Below are 25,251 nucleotides of genomic sequence, written 5' to 3' on the forward strand. Positions count from 1 at the left end.
GCGGGAGGCGCTCAGGCAGACATGCTCGCCACCCGAGCGGCCCAGCAGCATGGCGCGCGCTCAGGAGGCAGGTCGGGAGCAGGCTCTTGGAGCGCCGGGAGCCGGGTCCAGCGCCTAAGGCCATACCGCCCTGAACGCGCCAGATCTCGTCTGAACTCGGAAGCTAAGCAGGGTCGGGCCTGGTTAGTACTTGGGTGGGAGACCACCTGGGAACACCTGTAGGCTTTTGCTCGCCTCTCCTTTTGCATCGCCGCCCCGGCGTGGCTCCCTCCGAACCCCTGCCGCCCCTTGCCCCTCTGCAGCCGCCCAGCCAGCCGAAGGTCCCCCTGGCCAGAGGCCGGTCAGCCACCCGGCACTACAAGCTGGCAGCCCCGGCGGCACACCAGGCCCGTCGGCCAGTGCTCCCCCCCACACCCTCTTCTTCGTCCTCTTCGGTCCCGCAGGCCGTCATCCGGATCCCTTGGCCCAGCGGCGGTCGCCACCGCCGCCGCCGCCGCCGCCGCCGCCACCAGCGCTGCCCTGGCCCCCGCCGCCACCACCAAAGCCCCCGCCATCACCGCGTTTCCCACACCCCCCACCAGCGCTGCCCTCCCCCCTGCCCCCGCCGACACAACGCCGCCGCCGACGCCATTGCCGACCTCGCAACCCTCCCTCGCCGCCGCCGCCGCCAGCGCTGCTCATGATCAGCCCCCGCTTCTGCGCCGCCGCCGCCGCCGCCGCCATCACCACGCTCCCCACCCCCTCCGCCAGCGCTGCACTCGCCCCAGTCCGCGACCCCGCCGCCGCCAACGCCATACTCCCTCATTCAGCCTCCTCTGCTCTCCCCGCTGCCGCCGCCGCCATCACCCCTCTCCCCATCCCCGCCTCCAGCACCGCCCTCTCCCCCGCCCCCACCCCAGCCGCCGGCCTTGCCGTACTACCTCAATCTCCGGCCTCTGCTCTCCCGGCCTCCGCGCCAGCACCGCCCTCACGCCCTCTCCCGCCACCGCCGCCGCCGCCAGCGCTCCCCGCTCCCCAGTGCCCACCGTCAAAGCCCCCATTGTCGCCGCCGCCATCGCCGCCCTGGAGCCATCCACGCGGTTGCCATTGCCTACATCGCCACCCTCCCCTGCCTCCGCCGCGGACGCCGCCGCCGCCGCCGCCGCCGCCGCGGGGTTCTCCCACAACTCCCAGGCCCAGGGCTGCCTGCTGGTGCAGGCCTCCACCAGTCTTGGGGGTGCGGTTGGGGGTAAACCTGGTGGCGGTAGGGGGGCGGGGTGTATGCCGGTCTGGGTCCTGGGGAATCCCAGGATGCCAGAGTTCCACGACTTCTGGCACCATCAGGGAAATGGCAGTGTCCCATGGAACCTCCGGTGGCGCGAAGTGGCCTCGCTGCGGGCCAGGAGTGGCCCGCCGCCCACGCCAGGGGCATTCGGAGGAGGCGGGGAGCCGGACTGGACGGGGACGCGGTGACGGCGGAGCCGGCCAGCGGGTCGATGTTCGCCACCAGAGCGGAGCATCTGCATGGCGCGCGCTCACGAGGCAGTCCGGGAGCAGGCTCTTGGGGCGCGGGGAGCCAGGTCCCAGCGTCGACGGCTATACCACCCTGAACGCGCCCGATCTCCTCTGAATTCGGGAGCTAAGCAGGGAGGGGCCTGGTTAGTACTTGGATGGGAGACCGCCTGGGAATACCTGTAGGCTTTTGCTTGCCTCTCCTTTTGCGCCGCCGCCCCGGCGTGGCTCCCTCCGAACCCCTGCCGCCCCTTGCCCCTCTGAAGCCGCCCAGCCAGCCGAAGGTCCCCCTGGCCAGAGGCCGGTCAGCCACCCGGCACTACAAGCTGGCAGCCCCGGCCGCACACCAGGCCCGTCGGCCAGGGCTCCACCCCACACCCTCTTCTTAGTCCTCTTCGCTGAGGCAGGCCGTCAGCCTGCAGCAGTTATCCAAGCCTGTGTCTCCGCCGGCAGGCACCTCTACCCACACCCCCGCACGCCCCCTCCCATCGCCCACAAGAGCCAGGAGCCCTCCCTTCCCGCCGTTCGTGGTGGCCCCAACACACAGGGCACAAAGTGCCGGGTCAAACCAGGGGACAGAGGGAGCAGCACCCAAACACACCGCACGCCCTTGGACTCCAGGAGAGACCACCACAAGGGGAAGTGCAGGCACGCAGGCACACAACCCTCACAACCAGGGTGCCTGTGGGCTGCCACTCTCCTCCCTTGGGGGGGGTCCCTGGGCGGGGCTCGGAGCCCACTGGCCCTCCGGCCTGGCCCGGGGCCTTCAAGGGTGACTGCCAATACCCGGGCACTGCCTCTGTAGTGGAGCCCAGCCCCGGGCACGACCACACTCCGGTGGAGAGGCTGCCACTTCAACACAGCCTCAGCGAGTCTGTCCCAGTCCATGTGCCCGCCTGTGCGTCCCTCCCCCCCGGCCCCCCCACGTCTCTCTGGCTCTGTGACGTGCCTGTTGGGCTCTGCCTCTCGCTCAGGAGCTCTCTCCCGCGAGCCAGCCCCCTTTTTCTGTCTCTGTCCATGTCTCTCTGTATGTCGGGATACATACGTGTACATATACGTGTATATTTCCATCTCGCTCCCTCTTACGCCTCCTCCCGTTCTGTCTGTCGGTCCCTGTCCTGCGGGGACTCTAGTCCCCGTCCCCGCACAAGAACGCAGGATATGGTGAGGCCAAGAAGGAACACCAACGGAGCCACGGATAGGGGGCTGAGAGCACCATTTCTCACGGGCGGCTGGCTTGGAGACACGGCAGGCCGGAGCCGCCCGATCCCCAACCGGTCGGCCGTTTCTCTGCCAACCCACCGACACACCGACCGTCGACCCACCAAGCCGGCCCACTGCAATCCGCGCCCCTCTGCAATTTGCAGTCCACCACCCGCGCTTCCTAGCTTGGCCAACGCAGCACCTCCGGGGGCCCATGGCCAACTGGCAACAGCTGATGGCCAAGCGGTCACAGCTGATGACCATGCAGCCCCCACGCAGCACCCCTCCACGCGAGGCCCAGAGCCTCAAACTGCTCTCTGGGAGTCTGTCCCCAGTCCCCGTCTGTCTCTCTCCGCCACTCTCTTGCTCCGTCTCTGGCCTCTCTCACCTCCCCGGGTCAGGAGACGTGACGTGTAGCCACTGAAGGGACCGGAGGTCGGGCGGGACTCCGGGTGCTGACGAGGGGCGAGGGCCCAGACTGAAGGCTTGTGACGAAGGGTGGCTGCAGACCGGAGCTCCTGCACCCTGGTGGCGCGGGTGGCTCTCCCTGGCTTTGGGCCAGTGGGTGGGGCCGGCCAGGGCCAGGGCCTGGGTTGCACGTCCCTAGGGCCGGAGGGGACTGAGAGGACCCTGCGCCCCCCTCGGTGGCCCTGAGAGGTGGGGGCAGTCCAGCAGCAAGGGGGGCTGTGCGGTTGTGGGGCTGGGATGGGGGATGAGAGGGGTTGGGGTAGGGGCCCGGGGTAAAAGCCGTTCGGGGCCTGGGGAGTCCCAGGATGCCCGGGCGCCCAGATATCTGTCACAGTCAGGGAAGTGACCGAGGCCCGTGGAGCCACTGGGGGGGCGCGAAGGGGCCTCGCTGTGTGCCAGGAGTAGCCCGTCGCCCACACCAGCGGCGTCCGGAGGAGGCGGGGAGCGGGCGGGAGGCGCTCAGGCAGACATGCTCGCCACCCGAGCGGCCCAGCAGCATGGCGCGCGCTCAGGAGGCAGGTCGGGAGCAGGCTCTTGGAGCGCCGGGAGCCGGGTCCAGCGCCTAAGGCCATACCGCCCTGAACGCGCCAGATCTCGTCTGAACTCGGAAGCTAAGCAGGGTCGGGCCTGGTTAGTACTTGGGTGGGAGACCACCTGGGAACACCTGTAGGCTTTTGCTCGCCTCTCCTTTTGCATCGCCGCCCCGGCGTGGCTCCCTCCGAACCCCTGCCGCCCCTTGCCCCTCTGCAGCCGCCCAGCCAGCCGAAGGTCCCCCTGGCCAGAGGCCGGTCAGCCACCCGGCACTACAAGCTGGCAGCCCCGGCGGCACACCAGGCCCGTCGGCCAGTGCTCCCCCCCACACCCTCTTCTTCGTCCTCTTCGGTCCCGCAGGCCGTCATCCGGATCCCTTGGCCCAGCGGCGGTCGCCACCGCCGCCGCCGCCGCCGCCGCCGCCGCCACCAGCGCTGCCCTGGCCCCCGCCGCCACCACCAAAGCCCCCGCCATCACCGCGTTTCCCACACCCCCCACCAGCGCTGCCCTCCCCCCTGCCCCCGCCGACACAACGCCGCCGCCGACGCCATTGCCGACCTCGCAACCCTCCCTCGCCGCCGCCGCCGCCAGCGCTGCTCATGATCAGCCCCCGCTTCTGCGCCGCCGCCGCCGCCGCCGCCATCACCACGCTCCCCACCCCCTCCGCCAGCGCTGCACTCGCCCCAGTCCGCGACCCCGCCGCCGCCAACGCCATACTCCCTCATTCAGCCTCCTCTGCTCTCCCCGCTGCCGCCGCCGCCATCACCCCTCTCCCCATCCCCGCCTCCAGCACCGCCCTCTCCCCCGCCCCCACCCCAGCCGCCGGCCTTGCCGTACTACCTCAATCTCCGGCCTCTGCTCTCCCGGCCTCCGCGCCAGCACCGCCCTCACGCCCTCTCCCGCCACCGCCGCCGCCGCCAGCGCTCCCCGCTCCCCAGTGCCCACCGTCAAAGCCCCCATTGTCGCCGCCGCCATCGCCGCCCTGGAGCCATCCACGCGGTTGCCATTGCCTACATCGCCACCCTCCCCTGCCTCCGCCGCGGACGCCGCCGCCGCCGCCGCCGCCGCGGGGTTCTCCCACAACTCCCAGGCCCAGGGCTGCCTGCTGGTGCAGGCCTCCACCAGTCTTGGGGGTGCGGTTGGGGGTAAACCTGGTGGCGGTAGGGGGGCGGGGTGTATGCCGGTCTGGGTCCTGGGGAATCCCAGGATGCCAGAGTTCCACGACTTCTGGCACCATCAGGGAAATGGCAGTGTCCCATGGAACCTCCGGTGGCGCGAAGTGGCCTCGCTGCGGGCCAGGAGTGGCCCGCCGCCCACGCCAGGGGCATTCGGAGGAGGCGGGGAGCCGGACTGGACGGGGACGCGGTGACGGCGGAGCCGGCCAGCGGGTCGATGTTCGCCACCAGAGCGGAGCATCTGCATGGCGCGCGCTCACGAGGCAGTCCGGGAGCAGGCTCTTGGGGCGCGGGGAGCCAGGTCCCAGCGTCGACGGCTATACCACCCTGAACGCGCCCGATCTCCTCTGAATTCGGGAGCTAAGCAGGGAGGGGCCTGGTTAGTACTTGGATGGGAGACCGCCTGGGAATACCTGTAGGCTTTTGCTTGCCTCTCCTTTTGCGCCGCCGCCCCGGCGTGGCTCCCTCCGAACCCCTGCCGCCCCTTGCCCCTCTGAAGCCGCCCAGCCAGCCGAAGGTCCCCCTGGCCAGAGGCCGGTCAGCCACCCGGCACTACAAGCTGGCAGCCCCGGCCGCACACCAGGCCCGTCGGCCAGGGCTCCACCCCACACCCTCTTCTTAGTCCTCTTCACTGAGGCAGGCCGTCAGCCTGCAGCAGTTATCCAAGCCTGTGTCTCCGCCGGCAGGCACCTCTACCCACACCCCCGCACGCCCCCTCCCATCGCCCACAAGAGCCAGGAGCCCTCCCTTCCCGCCGTTCGTGGTGGCCCCAACACACAGGGCACAAAGAGCCGGGTCAAACCAGGGGACAGAGGGAGCAGCACCCAAACACACCGCACGCCCTTGGACTCCAGGAGAGACCACCACAAGGGGAAGTGCAGGCACGCAGGCACACAACCCTCACAACCAGGGTGCCTGTGGGCTGCCACTCTCCTCCCTTGGGGGGGGTCCCTGGGCGGGGCTCGGAGCCCACTGGCCCTCCGGCCTGGCCCGGGGCCTTCAAGGGTGACTGCCAATACCCGGGCACTGCCTCTGTAGTGGAGCCCAGCCCCGGGCACGACCACACTCCGGTGGAGAGGCTGCCACTTCAACACAGCCTCAGCGAGTCTGTCCCAGTCCATGTGCCCGCCTGTGCGTCCCTCCCCCCCGGCCCCCCCACGTCTCTCTGGCTCTGTGACGCTTGGCTCTGCCTCTGTTGAGCTCTGCCTCTCGCTCAGGAGCTCTCTCCCGCGAGCCAGCCCCCTTTTTCTGTCTCTGTCCATGTCTCTCTGTATGTCGGGATACATACGTGTACATATACGTGTATATTTCCATCTCGCTCCCTCTTACGCCTCCTCCCGTTCTGTCTGTCGGTCCCTGTCCTGCGGGGACTCTAGTCCCCGTCCCCGCACAAGAACGCAGGATATGGTGAGGCCAAGAAGGAACACCAACGGAGCCACGGATAGGGGGCTGAGAGCACCATTTCTCACGGGCGGCTGGCTTGGAGACACGGCAGGCCGGAGCCGCCCGATCCCCAACCGGTCGGCCGTTTCTCTGCCAACCCACCGACACACCGACCGTCGACCCACCAAGCCGGCCCACTGCAATCCGCGCCCCTCTGCAATTTGCAGTCCACCACCCGCGCTTCCTAGCTTGGCCAACGCAGCACCTCCGGGGGCCCATGGCCAACTGGCAACAGCTGATGGCCAAGCGGTCACAGCTGATGACCATGCAGCCCCCACGCAGCACCCCTCCACGCGAGGCCCAGAGCCTCAAACTGCTCTCTGGGAGTCTGTCCCCAGTCCCCGTCTGTCTCTCTCCGCCACTCTCTTGCTCCGTCTCTGGCCTCTCTCACCTCCCCGGGTCAGGAGACGTGACGTGTAGCCACTGAAGGGACCGGAGGTCGGGCGGGACTCCGGGTGCTGACGAGGGGCGAGGGCCCAGACTGAAGGCTTGTGACGAAGGGTGGCTGCAGACCGGAGCTCCTGCACCCTGGTGGCGCGGGTGGCTCTCCCTGGCTTTGGGCCAGTGGGTGGGGCCGGCCAGGGCCAGGGCCTGGGTTGCACGTCCCTAGGGCCGGAGGGGACTGAGAGGACCCTGCGCCCCCCTCGGTGGCCCTGAGAGGTGGGGGCAGTCCAGCAGCAAGGGGGGCTGTGCGGTTGTGGGGCTGGGATGGGGGATGAGAGGGGTTGGGGTAGGGGCCCGGGGTAAAAGCCGTTCGGGGCCTGGGGAGTCCCAGGATGCCCGGGCGCCCAGATATCTGTCACAGTCAGGGAAGTGACCGAGGCCCGTGGAGCCACTGGGGGGGCGCGAAGGGGCCTCGCTGTGTGCCAGGAGTAGCCCGTCGCCCACACCAGCGGCGTCCGGAGGAGGCGGGGAGCGGGCGGGAGGCGCTCAGGCAGACATGCTCGCCACCCGAGCGGCCCAGCAGCATGGCGCGCGCTCAGGAGGCAGGTCGGGAGCAGGCTCTTGGAGCGCCGGGAGCCGGGTCCAGCGCCTAAGGCCATACCGCCCTGAACGCGCCAGATCTCGTCTGAACTCGGAAGCTAAGCAGGGTCGGGCCTGGTTAGTACTTGGGTGGGAGACCACCTGGGAACACCTGTAGGCTTTTGCTCGCCTCTCCTTTTGCATCGCCGCCCCGGCGTGGCTCCCTCCGAACCCCTGCCGCCCCTTGCCCCTCTGCAGCCGCCCAGCCAGCCGAAGGTCCCCCTGGCCAGAGGCCGGTCAGCCACCCGGCACTACAAGCTGGCAGCCCCGGCGGCACACCAGGCCCGTCGGCCAGTGCTCCCCCCCACACCCTCTTCTTCGTCCTCTTCGGTCCCGCAGGCCGTCATCCGGATCCCTTGGCCCAGCGGCGGTCGCCACCGCCGCCGCCGCCGCCGCCGCCGCCGCCACCAGCGCTGCCCTGGCCCCCGCCGCCACCACCAAAGCCCCCGCCATCACCGCGTTTCCCACACCCCCCACCAGCGCTGCCCTCCCCCCTGCCCCCGCCGACACAACGCCGCCGCCGACGCCATTGCCGACCTCGCAACCCTCCCTCGCCGCCGCCGCCGCCAGCGCTGCTCATGATCAGCCCCCGCTTCTGCGCCGCCGCCGCCGCCGCCGCCATCACCACGCTCCCCACCCCCTCCGCCAGCGCTGCACTCGCCCCAGTCCGCGACCCCGCCGCCGCCAACGCCATACTCCCTCATTCAGCCTCCTCTGCTCTCCCCGCTGCCGCCGCCGCCATCACCCCTCTCCCCATCCCCGCCTCCAGCACCGCCCTCTCCCCCGCCCCCACCCCAGCCGCCGGCCTTGCCGTACTACCTCAATCTCCGGCCTCTGCTCTCCCGGCCTCCGCGCCAGCACCGCCCTCACGCCCTCTCCCGCCACCGCCGCCGCCGCCAGCGCTCCCCGCTCCCCAGTGCCCACCGTCAAAGCCCCCATTGTCGCCGCCGCCATCGCCGCCCTGGAGCCATCCACGCGGTTGCCATTGCCTACATCGCCACCCTCCCCTGCCTCCGCCGCGGACGCCGCCGCCGCCGCCGCCGCCGCCGCGGGGTTCTCCCACAACTCCCAGGCCCAGGGCTGCCTGCTGGTGCAGGCCTCCACCAGTCTTGGGGGTGCGGTTGGGGGTAAACCTGGTGGCGGTAGGGGGGCGGGGTGTATGCCGGTCTGGGTCCTGGGGAATCCCAGGATGCCAGAGTTCCACGACTTCTGGCACCATCAGGGAAATGGCAGTGTCCCATGGAACCTCCGGTGGCGCGAAGTGGCCTCGCTGCGGGCCAGGAGTGGCCCGCCGCCCACGCCAGGGGCATTCGGAGGAGGCGGGGAGCCGGACTGGACGGGGACGCGGTGACGGCGGAGCCGGCCAGCGGGTCGATGTTCGCCACCAGAGCGGAGCATCTGCATGGCGCGCGCTCACGAGGCAGTCCGGGAGCAGGCTCTTGGGGCGCGGGGAGCCAGGTCCCAGCGTCGACGGCTATACCACCCTGAACGCGCCCGATCTCCTCTGAATTCGGGAGCTAAGCAGGGAGGGGCCTGGTTAGTACTTGGATGGGAGACCGCCTGGGAATACCTGTAGGCTTTTGCTTGCCTCTCCTTTTGCGCCGCCGCCCCGGCGTGGCTCCCTCCGAACCCCTGCCGCCCCTTGCCCCTCTGAAGCCGCCCAGCCAGCCGAAGGTCCCCCTGGCCAGAGGCCGGTCAGCCACCCGGCACTACAAGCTGGCAGCCCCGGCCGCACACCAGGCCCGTCGGCCAGGGCTCCACCCCACACCCTCTTCTTAGTCCTCTTCGCTGAGGCAGGCCGTCAGCCTGCAGCAGTTATCCAAGCCTGTGTCTCCGCCGGCAGGCACCTCTACCCACACCCCCGCACGCCCCCTCCCATCGCCCACAAGAGCCAGGAGCCCTCCCTTCCCGCCGTTCGTGGTGGCCCCAACACACAGGGCACAAAGTGCCGGGTCAAACCAGGGGACAGAGGGAGCAGCACCCAAACACACCGCACGCCCTTGGACTCCAGGAGAGACCACCACAAGGGGAAGTGCAGGCACGCAGGCACACAACCCTCACAACCAGGGTGCCTGTGGGCTGCCACTCTCCTCCCTTGGGGGGGGTCCCTGGGCGGGGCTCGGAGCCCACTGGCCCTCCGGCCTGGCCCGGGGCCTTCAAGGGTGACTGCCAATACCCGGGCACTGCCTCTGTAGTGGAGCCCAGCCCCGGGCACGACCACACTCCGGTGGAGAGGCTGCCACTTCAACACAGCCTCAGCGAGTCTGTCCCAGTCCATGTGCCCGCCTGTGCGTCCCTCCCCCCCGGCCCCCCCACGTCTCTCTGGCTCTGTGACGTGCCTGTTGGGCTCTGCCTCTCGCTCAGGAGCTCTCTCCCGCGAGCCAGCCCCCTTTTTCTGTCTCTGTCCATGTCTCTCTGTATGTCGGGATACATACGTGTACATATACGTGTATATTTCCATCTCGCTCCCTCTTACGCCTCCTCCCGTTCTGTCTGTCGGTCCCTGTCCTGCGGGGACTCTAGTCCCCGTCCCCGCACAAGAACGCAGGATATGGTGAGGCCAAGAAGGAACACCAACGGAGCCACGGATAGGGGGCTGAGAGCACCATTTCTCACGGGCGGCTGGCTTGGAGACACGGCAGGCCGGAGCCGCCCGATCCCCAACCGGTCGGCCGTTTCTCTGCCAACCCACCGACACACCGACCGTCGACCCACCAAGCCGGCCCACTGCAATCCGCGCCCCTCTGCAATTTGCAGTCCACCACCCGCGCTTCCTAGCTTGGCCAACGCAGCACCTCCGGGGGCCCATGGCCAACTGGCAACAGCTGATGGCCAAGCGGTCACAGCTGATGACCATGCAGCCCCCACGCAGCACCCCTCCACGCGAGGCCCAGAGCCTCAAACTGCTCTCTGGGAGTCTGTCCCCAGTCCCCGTCTGTCTCTCTCCGCCACTCTCTTGCTCCGTCTCTGGCCTCTCTCACCTCCCCGGGTCAGGAGACGTGACGTGTAGCCACTGAAGGGACCGGAGGTCGGGCGGGACTCCGGGTGCTGACGAGGGGCGAGGGCCCAGACTGAAGGCTTGTGACGAAGGGTGGCTGCAGACCGGAGCTCCTGCACCCTGGTGGCGCGGGTGGCTCTCCCTGGCTTTGGGCCAGTGGGTGGGGCCGGCCAGGGCCAGGGCCTGGGTTGCACGTCCCTAGGGCCGGAGGGGACTGAGAGGACCCTGCGCCCCCCTCGGTGGCCCTGAGAGGTGGGGGCAGTCCAGCAGCAAGGGGGGCTGTGCGGTTGTGGGGCTGGGATGGGGGATGAGAGGGGTTGGGGTAGGGGCCCGGGGTAAAAGCCGTTCGGGGCCTGGGGAGTCCCAGGATGCCCGGGCGCCCAGATATCTGTCACAGTCAGGGAAGTGACCGAGGCCCGTGGAGCCACTGGGGGGGCGCGAAGGGGCCTCGCTGTGTGCCAGGAGTAGCCCGTCGCCCACACCAGCGGCGTCCGGAGGAGGCGGGGAGCGGGCGGGAGGCGCTCAGGCAGACATGCTCGCCACCCGAGCGGCCCAGCAGCATGGCGCGCGCTCAGGAGGCAGGTCGGGAGCAGGCTCTTGGAGCGCCGGGAGCCGGGTCCAGCGCCTAAGGCCATACCGCCCTGAACGCGCCAGATCTCGTCTGAACTCGGAAGCTAAGCAGGGTCGGGCCTGGTTAGTACTTGGGTGGGAGACCACCTGGGAACACCTGTAGGCTTTTGCTCGCCTCTCCTTTTGCATCGCCGCCCCGGCGTGGCTCCCTCCGAACCCCTGCCGCCCCTTGCCCCTCTGCAGCCGCCCAGCCAGCCGAAGGTCCCCCTGGCCAGAGGCCGGTCAGCCACCCGGCACTACAAGCTGGCAGCCCCGGCGGCACACCAGGCCCGTCGGCCAGTGCTCCCCCCCACACCCTCTTCTTCGTCCTCTTCGGTCCCGCAGGCCGTCATCCGGATCCCTTGGCCCAGCGGCGGTCGCCACCGCCGCCGCCGCCACCAGCGCTGCCCTGGCCCCCGCCGCCACCACCAAAGCCCCCGCCATCACCGCGTTTCCCACACCCCCCACCAGCGCTGCCCTCCCCCCTGCCCCCGCCGACACAACGCCGCCGCCGACGCCATTGCCGACCTCGCAACCCTCCCTCGCCGCCGCCGCCGCCAGCGCTGCTCATGATCAGCCCCCGCTTCTGCGCCGCCGCCGCCGCCGCCGCCATCACCACGCTCCCCACCCCCTCCGCCAGCGCTGCACTCGCCCCAGTCCGCGACCCCGCCGCCGCCAACGCCATACTCCCTCATTCAGCCTCCTCTGCTCTCCCCGCTGCCGCCGCCGCCATCACCCCTCTCCCCATCCCCGCCTCCAGCACCGCCCTCTCCCCCGCCCCCACCCCAGCCGCCGGCCTTGCCGTACTACCTCAATCTCCGGCCTCTGCTCTCCCGGCCTCCGCGCCAGCACCGCCCTCACGCCCTCTCCCGCCACCGCCGCCGCCGCCAGCGCTCCCCGCTCCCCAGTGCCCACCGTCAAAGCCCCCATTGTCGCCGCCGCCATCGCCGCCCTGGAGCCATCCACGCGGTTGCCATTGCCTACATCGCCACCCTCCCCTGCCTCCGCCGCGGACGCCGCCGCCGCCGCCGCCGCCGCGGGGTCCTCCCACAACTCCCAGGCCCAGGGCTGCCTGCTGGTGCAGGCCTCCACCAGTCTTGGGGGTGCGGTTGGGGGTAAACCTGGTGGCGGTAGGGGGGCGGGGTGTATGCCGGTCTGGGTCCTGGGGAATCCCAGGATGCCAGAGTTCCACGACTTCTGGCACCATCAGGGAAATGGCAGTGTCCCATGGAACCTCCGGTGGCGCGAAGTGGCCTCGCTGCGGGCCAGGAGTGGCCCGCCGCCCACGCCAGGGGCATTCGGAGGAGGCGGGGAGCCGGACTGGACGGGGACGCGGTGACGGCGGAGCCGGCCAGCGGGTCGATGTTCGCCACCAGAGCGGAGCATCTGCATGGCGCGCGCTCACGAGGCAGTCCGGGAGCAGGCTCTTGGGGCGCGGGGAGCCAGGTCCCAGCGTCGACGGCTATACCACCCTGAACGCGCCCGATCTCCTCTGAATTCGGGAGCTAAGCAGGGAGGGGCCTGGTTAGTACTTGGATGGGAGACCGCCTGGGAATACCTGTAGGCTTTTGCTTGCCTCTCCTTTTGCGCCGCCGCCCCGGCGTGGCTCCCTCCGAACCCCTGCCGCCCCTTGCCCCTCTGAAGCCGCCCAGCCAGCCGAAGGTCCCCCTGGCCAGAGGCCGGTCAGCCACCCGGCACTACAAGCTGGCAGCCCCGGCCGCACACCAGGCCCGTCGGCCAGGGCTCCACCCCACACCCTCTTCTTAGTCCTCTTCGCTGAGGCAGGCCGTCAGCCTGCAGCAGTTATCCAAGCCTGTGTCTCCGCCGGCAGGCACCTCTACCCACACCCCCGCACGCCCCCTCCCATCGCCCACAAGAGCCAGGAGCCCTCCCTTCCCGCCGTTCGTGGTGGCCCCAACACACAGGGCACAAAGTGCCGGGTCAAACCAGGGGACAGAGGGAGCAGCACCCAAACACACCGCACGCCCTTGGACTCCAGGAGAGACCACCACAAGGGGAAGTGCAGGCACGCAGGCACACAACCCTCACAACCAGGGTGCCTGTGGGCTGCCACTCTCCTCCCTTGGGGGGGGTCCCTGGGCGGGGCTCGGAGCCCACTGGCCCTCCGGCCTGGCCCGGGGCCTTCAAGGGTGACTGCCAATACCCGGGCACTGCCTCTGTAGTGGAGCCCAGCCCCGGGCACGACCACACTCCGGTGGAGAGGCTGCCACTTCAACACAGCCTCAGCGAGTCTGTCCCAGTCCATGTGCCCGCCTGTGCGTCCCTCCCCCCCGGCCCCCCCACGTCTCTCTGGCTCTGTGACGTGCCTGTTGGGCTCTGCCTCTCGCTCAGGAGCTCTCTCCCGCGAGCCAGCCCCCTTTTTCTGTCTCTGTCCATGTCTCTCTGTATGTCGGGATACATACGTGTACATATACGTGTATATTTCCATCTCGCTCCCTCTTACGCCTCCTCCCGTTCTGTCTGTCGGTCCCTGTCCTGCGGGGACTCTAGTCCCCGTCCCCGCACAAGAACGCAGGATATGGTGAGGCCAAGAAGGAACACCAACGGAGCCACGGATAGGGGGCTGAGAGCACCATTTCTCACGGGCGGCTGGCTTGGAGACACGGCAGGCCGGAGCCGCCCGATCCCCAACCGGTCGGCCGTTTCTCTGCCAACCCACCGACACACCGACCGTCGACCCACCAAGCCGGCCCACTGCAATCCGCGCCCCTCTGCAATTTGCAGTCCACCACCCGCGCTTCCTAGCTTGGCCAACGCAGCACCTCCGGGGGCCCATGGCCAACTGGCAACAGCTGATGGCCAAGCGGTCACAGCTGATGACCATGCAGCCCCCACGCAGCACCCCTCCACGCGAGGCCCAGAGCCTCAAACTGCTCTCTGGGAGTCTGTCCCCAGTCCCCGTCTGTCTCTCTCCGCCACTCTCTTGCTCCGTCTCTGGCCTCTCTCACCTCCCCGGGTCAGGAGACGTGACGTGTAGCCACTGAAGGGACCGGAGGTCGGGCGGGACTCCGGGTGCTGACGAGGGGCGAGGGCCCAGACTGAAGGCTTGTGACGAAGGGTGGCTGCAGACCGGAGCTCCTGCACCCTGGTGGCGCGGGTGGCTCTCCCTGGCTTTGGGCCAGTGGGTGGGGCCGGCCAGGGCCAGGGCCTGGGTTGCACGTCCCTAGGGCCGGAGGGGACTGAGAGGACCCTGCGCCCCCCTCGGTGGCCCTGAGAGGTGGGGGCAGTCCAGCAGCAAGGGGGGCTGTGCGGTTGTGGGGCTGGGATGGGGGATGAGAGGGGTTGGGGTAGGGGCCCGGGGTAAAAGCCGTTCGGGGCCTGGGGAGTCCCAGGATGCCCGGGCGCCCAGATATCTGTCACAGTCAGGGAAGTGACCGAGGCCCGTGGAGCCACTGGGGGGGCGCGAAGGGGCCTCGCTGTGTGCCAGGAGTAGCCCGTCGCCCACACCAGCGGCGTCCGGAGGAGGCGGGGAGCGGGCGGGAGGCGCTCAGGCAGACATGCTCGCCACCCGAGCGGCCCAGCAGCATGGCGCGCGCTCAGGAGGCAGGTCGGGAGCAGGCTCTTGGAGCGCCGGGAGCCGGGTCCAGCGCCTAAGGCCATACCGCCCTGAACGCGCCAGATCTCGTCTGAACTCGGAAGCTAAGCAGGGTCGGGCCTGGTTAGTACTTGGGTGGGAGACCACCTGGGAACACCTGTAGGCTTTTGCTCGCCTCTCCTTTTGCATCGCCGCCCCGGCGTGGCTCCCTCCGAACCCCTGCCGCCCCTTGCCCCTCTGCAGCCGCCCAGCCAGCCGAAGGTCCCCCTGGCCAGAGGCCGGTCAGCCACCCGGCACTACAAGCTGGCAGCCCCGGCGGCACACCAGGCCCGTCGGCCAGTGCTCCCCCCCACACCCTCTTCTTCGTCCTCTTCGGTCCCGCAGGCCGTCATCCGGATCCCTTGGCCCAGCGGCGGTCGCCACCGCCGCCGCCGCCGCCGCCGCCGCCGCCACCAGCGCTGCCCTGGCCCCCGCCGCCACCACCAAAGCCCCCGCCATCACCGCGTTTCCCACACCCCCCACCAGCGCTGCCCTCCCCCCTGCCCCCGCCGACACAACGCCGCCGCCGACGCCATTGCCGACCTCGCAACCCTCCCTCGCCGCCGCCGCCGCCAGCGCTGCTCATGATCAGCCCCCGCTTCTGCGCCGCCGCCGCCGCCGCCGCCATCACCACGCTCCCCACCCCCTCCGCCAGCGCTGCACTCGCCCCAGTCCGCGACCCCGCCGCCGCCAACGCCATACTCCCTCATTCAGCCTCCTCTGCTCTCCCCGCTGCCGCCGCCGCCAGCACCCCTCTCCCCATCCCCGCCTCCAGCACCGCCCTCTCCCCCGCCCCCACCCCAGCCGCCGGCCTTGCCGTACTACCTCAATCTCCGGCCTCTGCTCTCCCGGCCTCCGCGCCAGCACCGCCCTCACGCCCTCTCCCGCCACCGCCGCCGCCGCCAGCGCTCCCCGCTCCCCAGTGCCCACCGTCAAAGCCCCCATTGTCGCCGCCGCCATCGCCGCCCTGGAGCCATCCACGCGGTTGCCATTGCCTACATCGCCACCCTCCCCTGCCTCCGCCGCGGACGCCGCCGCCGCCGCCGCCGCCGCCGCGGGGTTCTCCCACAACTCCCAGGCCCAGGGCTGCCTGCTGGTGCAGGCCTCCACCAGTCTTGGGGGTGCGGTTGGGGGTAAACCTGGTGGCGGTAGGGGGGCGGGGTGTATGCCGGTCTGGGTCCTGGGGAATCCCAGGATGCCAGAGTTCCACGACTTCTGGCACCATCAGGGAAATGGCAGTGTCCCATGGAACCTCCGGTGGCGCGAAGTGGCCTCGCTGCGGGCCAGGAGTGGCCCGCCGCCCACGCCAGGGGCATTCGGAGGAGGCGGGGAGCCGGACTGGACGGGGACGCGGTGACGGCGGAGCCGGCCAGCGGGTCGATGTTCGCCACCAGAGCGGAGCATCTGCATGGCGCGCGCTCACGAGGCAGTCCGGGAGCAGGCTCTTGGGGCGCGGGGAGCCAGGTCCCAGCGTCGACGGCTATACCACCCTGAACGCGCCCGATCTCCTCTGAATTCGGGAGCTAAGCAGGGAGGGGCCTGGTTAGTACTTGGATGGGAGACCGCCTGGGAATACCTGTAGGCTTTTGCTTGCCTCTCCTTTTGCGCCGCCGCCCCGGCGTGGCTCCCTCCGAACCCCTGCCGCCCCTTGCCCCTCTGAAGCCGCCCAGCCAGCCGAAGGTCCCCCTGGCCAGAGGCCGGTCAGCCACCCGGCACTACAAGCTGGCAGCCCCGGCCGCACACCAGGCCCGTCGGCCAGGGCTCCACCCCACACCCTCTTCTTAGTCCTCTTCGCTGAGGCAGGCCGTCAGCCTGCAGCAGTTATCCAAGCCTGTGTCTCCGCCGGCAGGCACCTCTACCCACACCCCCGCACGCCCCCTCCCATCGCCCACAAGAGCCAGGAGCCCTCCCTTCCCGCCGTTCGTGGTGGCCCCAACACACAGGGCACAAAGTGCCGGGTCAAACCAGGGGACAGAGGGAGCAGCACCCAAACACACCGCACGCCCTTGGACTCCAGGAGAGACCACCACAAGGGGAAGTGCAGGCACGCAGGCACACAACCCTCACAACCAGGGTGCCTGTGGGCTGCCACTCTCCTCCCTTGGGGGGGGTCCCTGGGCGGGGCTCGGAGCCCACTGGCCCTCCGGCCTGGCCCGGGGCCTTCAAGGGTGACTGCCAATACCCGGGCACTGCCTCTGTAGTGGAGCCCAGCCCCGGGCACGACCACACTCCGGTGGAGAGGCTGCCACTTCAACACAGCCTCAGCGAGTCTGTCCCAGTCCATGTGCCCGCCTGTGCGTCCCTCCCCCCCGGCCCCCCCACGTCTCTCTGGCTCTGTGACGTGCCTGTTGGGCTCTGCCTCTCGCTCAGGAGCTCTCTCCCGCGAGCCAGCCCCCTTTTTCTGTCTCTGTCCATGTCTCTCTGTATGTCGGGATACATACGTGTACATATACGTGTATATTTCCATCTCGCTCCCTCTTACGCCTCCTCCCGTTCTGTCTGTCGGTCCCTGTCCTGCGGGGACTCTAGTCCCCGTCCCCGCACAAGAACGCAGGATATGGTGAGGCCAAGAAGGAACACCAACGGAGCCACGGATAGGGGGCTGAGAGCACCATTTCTCACGGGCGGCTGGCTTGGAGACACGGCAGGCCGGAGCCGCCCGATCCCCAACCGGTCGGCCGTTTCTCTGCCAACCCACCGACACACCGACCGTCGACCCACCAAGCCGGCCCACTGCAATCCGCGCCCCTCTGCAATTTGCAGTCCACCACCCGCGCTTCCTAGCTTGGCCAACGCAGCACCTCCGGGGGCCCATGGCCAACTGGCAACAGCTGATGGCCAAGCGGTCACAGCTGATGACCATGCAGCCCCCACGCAGCACCCCTCCACGCGAGGCCCAGAGCCTCAAACTGCTCTCTGGGAGTCTGTCCCCAGTCCCCGTCTGTCTCTCTCCGCCACTCTCTTGCTCCGTCTCTGGCCTCTCTCACCTCCCCGGGTCAGGAGACGTGACGTGTAGCCACTGAAGGGACCGGAGGTCGGGCGGGACTCCGGGTGCTGACGAGGGGCGAGGGCCCAGACTGAAGGCTTGTGACGAAGGGTGGCTGCAGACCGGAGCTCCTGCACCCTGGTGGCGCGGGTGGCTCTCCCTGGCTTTGGGCCAGTGGGTGGGGCCGGCCAGGGCCAGGGCCTGGGTTGCACGTCCCTAGGGCCGGAGGGGACTGAGAGGACCCTGCGCCCCCCTCGGTGGCCCTGAGAGGTGGGGGCAGTCCAGCAGCAAGGGGGGCTGTGCGGTTGTGGGGCTGGGATGGGGGATGAGAGGGGTTGGGGTAGGGGCCCGGGGTAAAAGCCGTTCGGGGCCTGGGGAGTCCCAGGATGCCCGGGCGCCCAGATATCTGTCACAGTCAGGGAAGTGACCGAGGCCCGTGGAGCCACTGGGGGGGCGCGAAGGGGCCTCGCTGTGTGCCAGGAGTAGCCCGTCGCCCACACCAGCGGCGTCCGGAGGAGGCGGGGAGCGGGCGGGAGGCGCTCAGGCAGACATGCTCGCCACCCGAGCGGCCCAGCAGCATGGCGCGCGCTCAGGAGGCAGGTCGGGAGCAGGCTCTTGGAGCGCCGGGAGCCGGGTCCAGCGCCTAAGGCCATACCGCCCTGAACGCGCCAGATCTCGTCTGAACTCGGAAGCTAAGCAGGGTCGGGCCTGGTTAGTACTTGGGTGGGAGACCACCTGGGAACACCTGTAGGCTTTTGCTCGCCTCTCCTTTTGCATCGCCGCCCCGGCGTGGCTCCCTCCGAACCCCTGCCGCCCCTTGCCCCTCTGCAGCCGCCCAGCCAGCCGAAGGTCCCCCTGGCCAGAGGCCGGTCAGCCACCCGGCACTACAAGCTGGCAGCCCCGGCGGCACACCAGGCCCGTCGGCCAGTGCTCCCCCCCACACCCTCTTCTTCGTCCTCTTCGGTCCCGCAGGCCGTCATCCGGATCCCTTGGCCCAGCGGCGGTCGCCACCGCCGCCGCCGCCACCAGCGCTGCCCTGGCCCCCGCCGCCACCACCAAAGCCCCCGCCATCACCGCGTTTCCCACACCCCCCACCAGCGCTGCCCTCCCCCCTGCCCCCGCCGACACAACGCCGCCGCCGACGCCATTGCCGACCTCGCAACCCTCCCTCGCCGCCGCCGCCGCCAGCGCTGCTCATGATCAGCCCCCGCTTCTGCGCCGCCGCCGACGCCGCCGCCATCACCACGCTCCCCACCCCCTCCGCCAGCGCTGCACTCGCCCCAGTCCGCGACCCCGCCGCCGCCAACGCCATACTCCCTCATTCAGCCTCCTCTGCTCTCCCCGCTGCCGCCGCCGCCATCACCCCTCTCCCCATCCCCGCCTCCAGCACCGCCCTCTCCCCCGCCCCCACCCCAGCCGCCGGCCTTGCCGTACTACCTCAATCTCCGGCCTCTGCTCTCCCGGCCTCCGCGCCAGCACCGCCCTCACGCCCTCTCCCGCCACCGCCGCCGCCGCCAGCGCTCCCCGCTCCCCAGTGCCCACCGTCAAAGCCCCCATTGTCGCCGCCGCCATCGCCGCCCTGGAGCCATCCACGCGGTTGCCATTGCCTACATCGCCACCCTCCCCTGCCTCCGCCGCGGACGCCGCCGCCGCCGCCGCCGCCGCCGCCGCCGCCGCCGCCGCCGCCGCGGGGTTCTCCCACAACTCCCAGGCCCAGGGCTGCCTGCTGGTGCAGGCCTCCACCAGTCTTGGGGGTGCGGTTGGGGGTAAACCTGGTGGCGGTAGGGGGGCGGGGTGTATGCCGGTCTGGGTCCTGGGGAATCCCAGGATGCCAGAGTTCCACGACTTCTGGCACCATCAGGGAAATGGCAGTGTCCCATGGAACCTCCGGTGGCGCGAAGTGGCCTCGCTGCGGGCCAGGAGTGGCCCGCCGCCCACGCCAGGGGCATTCGGAGGAGGCGGGGAGCCGGACTGGACGGGGACGCGGTGACGGCGGAGCCGGCCAGCGGGTCGATGTTCGCCACCAGAGCGGAGCATCTGCATGGCGCGCGCTCACGAGGCAGTCCGGGAGCAGGCTCTTGGGGCGCGGGGAGCCAGGTCCCAGCGTCGACGGCTATACCACCCTGAACGCGCCCGATCTCCTCTGAATTCGGGAGCTAAGCAGGGAGGGGCCTGGTTAGTACTTGGATGGGAGACCGCCTGGGAATACCTGTAGGCTTTTGCTTGCCTCTCCTTTTGCGCCGCCGCCCCGGCGTGGCTCCCTCCGAACCCCTGCCGCCCCTTGCCCCTCTGAAGCCGCCCAGCCAGCCGAAGGTCCCCCTGGCCAGAGGCCGGTCAGCCACCCGGCACTACAAGCTGGCAGCCCCGGCCGCACACCAGGCCCGTCGGCCAGGGCTCCACCCCACACCCTCTTCTTAGTCCTCTTCGCTGAGGCAGGCCGTCAGCCTGCAGCAGTTATCCAAGCCTGTGTCTCCGCCGGCAGGCACCTCTACCCACACCCCCGCACGCCCCCTCCCATCGCCCACAAGAGCCAGGAGCCCTCCCTTCCCGCCGTTCGTGGTGGCCCCAACACACAGGGCACAAAGAGCCGGGTCAAACCAGGGGACAGAGGGAGCAGCACCCAAACACACCGCACGCCCTTGGACTCCAGGAGAGACCACCACAAGGGGAAGTGCAGGCACGCAGGCACACAACCCTCACAACCAGGGTGCCTGTGGGCTGCCACTCTCCTCCCTTGGGGGGGGTCCCTGGGCGGGGCTCGGAGCCCACTGGCCCTCCGGCCTGGCCCGGGGCCTTCAAGGGTGACTGCCAATACCCGGGCACTGCCTCTGTAGTGGAGCCCAGCCCCGGGCACGACCACACTCCGGTGGAGAGGCTGCCACTTCAACACAGCCTCAGCGAGTCTGTCCCAGTCCATGTGCCCGCCTGTGCGTCCCTCCCCCCCGGCCCCCCCACGTCTCTCTGGCTCTGTGACGTGCCTGTTGGGCTCTGCCTCTCGCTCAGGAGCTCTCTCCCGCGAGCCAGCCCCCTTTTTCTGTCTCTGTCCATGTCTCTCTGTATGTCGGGATACATACGTGTACATATACGTGTATATTTCCATCTCGCTCCCTCTTACGCCTCCTCCCGTTCTGTCTGTCGGTCCCTGTCCTGCGGGGACTCTAGTCCCCGTCCCCGCACAAGAACGCAGGATATGGTGAGGCCAAGAAGGAACACCAACGGAGCCACGGATAGGGGGCTGAGAGCACCATTTCTCACGGGCGGCTGGCTTGGAGACACGGCAGGCCGGAGCCGCCCGATCCCCAACCGGTCGGCCGTTTCTCTGCCAACCCACCGACACACCGACCGTCGACCCACCAAGCCGGCCCACTGCAATCCGCGCCCCTCTGCAATTTGCAGTCCACCACCCGCGCTTCCTAGCTTGGCCAACGCAGCACCTCCGGGGGCCCATGGCCAACTGGCAACAGCTGATGGCCAAGCGGTCACAGCTGATGACCATGCAGCCCCCACGCAGCACCCCTCCACGCGAGGCCCAGAGCCTCAAACTGCTCTCTGGGAGTCTGTCCCCAGTCCCCGTCTGTCTCTCTCCGCCACTCTCTTGCTCCGTCTCTGGCCTCTCTCACCTCCCCGGGTCAGGAGACGTGACGTGTAGCCACTGAAGGGACCGGAGGTCGGGCGGGACTCCGGGTGCTGACGAGGGGCGAGGGCCCAGACTGAAGGCTTGTGACGAAGGGTGGCTGCAGACCGGAGCTCCTGCACCCTGGTGGCGCGGGTGGCTCTCCCTGGCTTTGGGCCAGTGGGTGGGGCCGGCCAGGGCCAGGGCCTGGGTTGCACGTCCCTAGGGCCGGAGGGGACTGAGAGGACCCTGCGCCCCCCTCGGTGGCCCTGAGAGGTGGGGGCAGTCCAGCAGCAAGGGGGGCTGTGCGGTTGTGGGGCTGGGATGGGGGATGAGAGGGGTTGGGGTAGGGGCCCGGGGTAAAAGCCGTTCGGGGCCTGGGGAGTCCCAGGATGCCCGGGCGCCCAGATATCTGTCACAGTCAGGGAAGTGACCGAGGCCCGTGGAGCCACTGGGGGGGCGCGAAGGGGCCTCGCTGTGTGCCAGGAGTAGCCCGTCGCCCACACCAGCGGCGTCCGGAGGAGGCGGGGAGCGGGCGGGAGGCGCTCAGGCAGACATGCTCGCCACCCGAGCGGCCCAGCAGCATGGCGCGCGCTCAGGAGGCAGGTCGGGAGCAGGCTCTTGGAGCGCCGGGAGCCGGGTCCAGCGCCTAAGGCCATACCGCCCTGAACGCGCCAGATCTCGTCTGAACTCGGAAGCTAAGCAGGGTCGGGCCTGGTTAGTACTTGGGTGGGAGACCACCTGGGAACACCTGTAGGCTTTTGCTCGCCTCTCCTTTTGCATCGCCGCCCCGGCGTGGCTCCCTCCGAACCCCTGCCGCCCCTTGCCCCTCTGCAGCCGCCCAGCCAGCCGAAGGTCCCCCTGGCCAGAGGCCGGTCAGCCACCCGGCACTACAAGCTGGCAGCCCCGGCGGCACACCAGGCCCGTCGGCCAGTGCTCCCCCCCCCACACACTCTTCTTCGTCCTCTTCGGTCCCGCAGGCCGTCATCCGGATCCCTTGGCCCAGCGGCGGTCGCCACCGCCGCCGCCGCCGCCGCCGCCACCAGCGCTGCCCTGGCCCCCGCCGCCACCACCAAAGCCCCCGCCATCACCGCGTTTCCCACACCCCCCGCCAGCGCTGCCCTCCCTCCTGCCCCCGCCGACACAACGCCGCCGCCGACGCCATTGCCGACCTCGCAACCCTCCCTCGCCGCCGCCGCCGCCAGCGCTGCTCATGATCAGCCCCCGCTTCTGCGCCGCCGCCGCCGCCGCCGCCGCCGCCATCACCACGCTCCCCACCCCCTCCGCCAGCGCTGCACTCGCCCCCGTCCGCGACCCCGCCGCCGCCAACGCCATACTCCCTCATTCAGCCTCCTCTGCTCTCCCCGCTGCCGCCGCCGCCATCACCCCTCTCCCCATCCCCGCCTCCAGCACCGCCCTCTCCCCCGCCCCCACCCCAGCCGCCGGCCTTGCCGTACTCCCTCAATCTCCCGCCTCTGCTCTCCCGGCCTCCGCGCCACCACCGCCCTCACGCCCTCTCCCGCCACCGCCGCCGCCGCCAGCGCTCCCCGCTCCCCAGTGCCCACCGTCAAAGCCCCCATTGTCGCCGCCGCCATCGCCGCCCTGGAGCCATCCACGCGGTTGCCATTGCCTACATCGCCACCCTCCCCTGCCTCCGCCGCGGACGCCGCCGCCGCCGCCGCCGCCGCCGCCGCCGCCGCCGCGGGGTTCTCCCACAACTCCCAGGCCCAGGGCTGCCTGCTGGTGCAGGCCTCCACCAGTCTTGGGGGTGCGGTTGGGGGTAAACCTGGTGGCGGAAGGGGGGCGGGGTGTATGCCGGTCTGGGTCCTGGGGAATCCCAGGATGCCAGAGTTCCACGACTTCTGGCACCATCAGGGAAATGGCAGTGTCCCATGGAACCTCCGGTGGCGCGAAGTGGCCTCGCTGCGGGCCAGGAGTGGCCCGCCGCCCACGCCAGGGGCATTCGGAGGAGGCGGGGAGCCGGACTGGACGGGGACGCGGTGACGGCGGAGCCGGCCAGCGGGTCGATGTTCGCCACCAGAGCGGAGCATCTGCATGGCGCGCGCTCACGAGGCAGTCCGGGAGCAGGCTCTTGGGGCGCGGGGAGCCAGGTCCCAGCGTCGACGGCTATACCACCCTGAACGCGCCCGATCTCCTCTGAATTCGGGAGCTAAGCAGGGAGGGGCCTGGTTAGTACTTGGATGGGAGACCGCCTGGGAATACCTGTAGGCTTTTGCTTGCCTCTCCTTTTGCGCCGCCGCCCCGGCGTGGCTCCCTCCGAACCCCTGCCGCCCCTTGCCCCTCTGAAGCCGCCCAGCCAGCCGAAGGTCCCCCTGGCCAGAGGCCGGTCAGCCACCCGGCACTACAAGCTGGCAGCCCCGGCCGCACACCAGGCCCGTCGGCCAGGGCTCCACCCCACACCCTCTTCTTAGTCCTCTTCGCTGAGGCAGGCCGTCAGCCTGCAGCAGTTATCCAAGCCTGTGTCTCCGCCGGCAGGCACCTCTACCCACACCCCCGCACGCCCCCTCCCATCGCCCACAAGAGCCAGGAGCCCTCCCTTCCCGCCGTTCGTGGTGGCCCCAACACACAGGGCACAAAGAGCCGGGTCAAACCAGGGGACAGAGGGAGCAGCACCCAAACACACCGCACGCCCTTGGACTCCAGGAGAGACCACCACAAGGGGAAGTGCAGGCACGCAGGCACACAACCCTCACAACCAGGGTGCCTGTGGGCTGCCACTCTCCTCCCTTGGGGGGGGTCCCTGGGCGGGGCTCGGAGCCCACTGGCCCTCCGGCCTGGCCCGGGGCCTTCAAGGGTGACTGCCAATACCCGGGCACTGCCTCTGTAGTGGAGCCCAGCCCCGGGCACGACCACACTCCGGTGGAGAGGCTGCCACTTCAACACAGCCTCAGCGAGTCTGTCCCAGTCCATGTGCCCGCCTGTGCGTCCCTCCCCCCCGGCCCCCCCACGTCTCTCTGGCTCTGTGACGTGCCTGTTGGGCTCTGCCTCTCGCTCAGGAGCTCTCTCCCGCGAGCCAGCCCCCTTTTTCTGTCTCTGTCCATGTCTCTCTGTATGTCGGGATACATACGTGTACATATACGTGTATATTTCCATCTCGCTCCCTCTTACGCCTCCTCCCGTTCTGTCTGTCGGTCCCTGTCCTGCGGGGACTCTAGTCCCCGTCCCCGCACAAGAACGCAGGATATGGTGAGGCCAAGAAGGAACACCAACGGAGCCACGGATAGGGGGCTGAGAGCACCATTTCTCACGGGCGGCTGGCTTGGAGACACGGCAGGCCGGAGCCGCCCGATCCCCAACCGGTCGGCCGTTTCTCTGCCAACCCACCGACACACCGACCGTCGACCCACCAAGCCGGCCCACTGCAATCCGCGCCCCTCTGCAATTTGCAGTCCACCACCCGCGCTTCCTAGCTTGGCCAACGCAGCACCTCCGGGGGCCCATGGCCAACTGGCAACAGCTGATGGCCAAGCGGTCACAGCTGATGACCATGCAGCCCCCACGCAGCACCCCTCCACGCGAGGCCCAGAGCCTCAAACTGCTCTCTGGGAGTCTGTCCCCAGTCCCCGTCTGTCTCTCTCCGCCACTCTCTTGCTCCGTCTCTGGCCTCTCTCACCTCCCCGGGTCAGGAGACGTGACGTGTAGCCACTGAAGGGACCGGAGGTCGGGCGGGACTCCGGGTGCTGACGAGGGGCGAGGGCCCAGACTGAAGGCTTGTGACGAAGGGTGGCTGCAGACCGGAGCTCCTGCACCCTGGTGGCGCGGGTGGCTCTCCCTGGCTTTGGGCCAGTGGGTGGGGCCGGCCAGGGCCAGGGCCTGGGTTGCACGTCCCTAGGGCCGGAGGGGACTGAGAGGACCCTGCGCCCCCCTCGGTGGCCCTGAGAGGTGGGGGCAGTCCAGCAGCAAGGGGGGCTGTGCGGTTGTGGGGCTGGGATGGGGGATGAGAGGGGTTGGGGTAGGGGCCCGGGGTAAAAGCCGTTCGGGGCCTGGGGAGTCCCAGGATGCCCGGGCGCCCAGATATCTGTCACAGTCAGGGAAGTGACCGAGGCCCGTGGAGCCACTGGGGGGGCGCGAAGGGGCCTCGCTGTGTGCCAGGAG

At 69.9% G+C, this 25,251-nt stretch overlaps 14 pseudogenes; all 14 read left to right on the plus strand.

The window, feature by feature from the left end:
• Window positions 1–112: 112 nt before the first annotated feature.
• LOC148757971 (5S ribosomal RNA) lies at window positions 113–232 on the plus strand (annotated as a pseudogene).
• Window positions 233–1,567: 1,335 nt separating this feature from the next.
• LOC148757972 (5S ribosomal RNA) lies at window positions 1,568–1,687 on the plus strand (annotated as a pseudogene).
• Window positions 1,688–3,722: 2,035 nt separating this feature from the next.
• LOC148757973 (5S ribosomal RNA) lies at window positions 3,723–3,842 on the plus strand (annotated as a pseudogene).
• A 1,335-nt stretch (window positions 3,843–5,177) lies between these two features.
• Window positions 5,178–5,297, plus strand: LOC148757974 (5S ribosomal RNA; annotated as a pseudogene).
• A 2,045-nt stretch (window positions 5,298–7,342) lies between these two features.
• Window positions 7,343–7,462, plus strand: LOC148757975 (5S ribosomal RNA; annotated as a pseudogene).
• Window positions 7,463–8,800: 1,338 nt separating this feature from the next.
• LOC148757976 (5S ribosomal RNA) lies at window positions 8,801–8,920 on the plus strand (annotated as a pseudogene).
• A 2,035-nt stretch (window positions 8,921–10,955) lies between these two features.
• On the plus strand, window positions 10,956–11,075 carry LOC148757977 (5S ribosomal RNA; annotated as a pseudogene).
• Window positions 11,076–12,395: 1,320 nt separating this feature from the next.
• On the plus strand, window positions 12,396–12,515 carry LOC148757978 (5S ribosomal RNA; annotated as a pseudogene).
• A 2,035-nt stretch (window positions 12,516–14,550) lies between these two features.
• LOC148757979 (5S ribosomal RNA) lies at window positions 14,551–14,670 on the plus strand (annotated as a pseudogene).
• A 1,338-nt stretch (window positions 14,671–16,008) lies between these two features.
• LOC148757980 (5S ribosomal RNA) lies at window positions 16,009–16,128 on the plus strand (annotated as a pseudogene).
• Window positions 16,129–18,163: 2,035 nt separating this feature from the next.
• On the plus strand, window positions 18,164–18,283 carry LOC148757981 (5S ribosomal RNA; annotated as a pseudogene).
• Window positions 18,284–19,627: 1,344 nt separating this feature from the next.
• LOC148757982 (5S ribosomal RNA) lies at window positions 19,628–19,747 on the plus strand (annotated as a pseudogene).
• Window positions 19,748–21,782: 2,035 nt separating this feature from the next.
• Window positions 21,783–21,902, plus strand: LOC148757983 (5S ribosomal RNA; annotated as a pseudogene).
• A 1,352-nt stretch (window positions 21,903–23,254) lies between these two features.
• LOC148757984 (5S ribosomal RNA) lies at window positions 23,255–23,374 on the plus strand (annotated as a pseudogene).
• Window positions 23,375–25,251: the final 1,877 nt, after the last annotated feature.

The sequence above is a fragment of the Rhinolophus sinicus genome, chromosome 6 (genome assembly GCF_057876585.1).
Source record: "Rhinolophus sinicus isolate RSI-liver-muscle chromosome 6, RSI-T2T, whole genome shotgun sequence".
Taxonomy (NCBI): domain Eukaryota; kingdom Metazoa; phylum Chordata; class Mammalia; order Chiroptera; family Rhinolophidae; genus Rhinolophus; species Rhinolophus sinicus.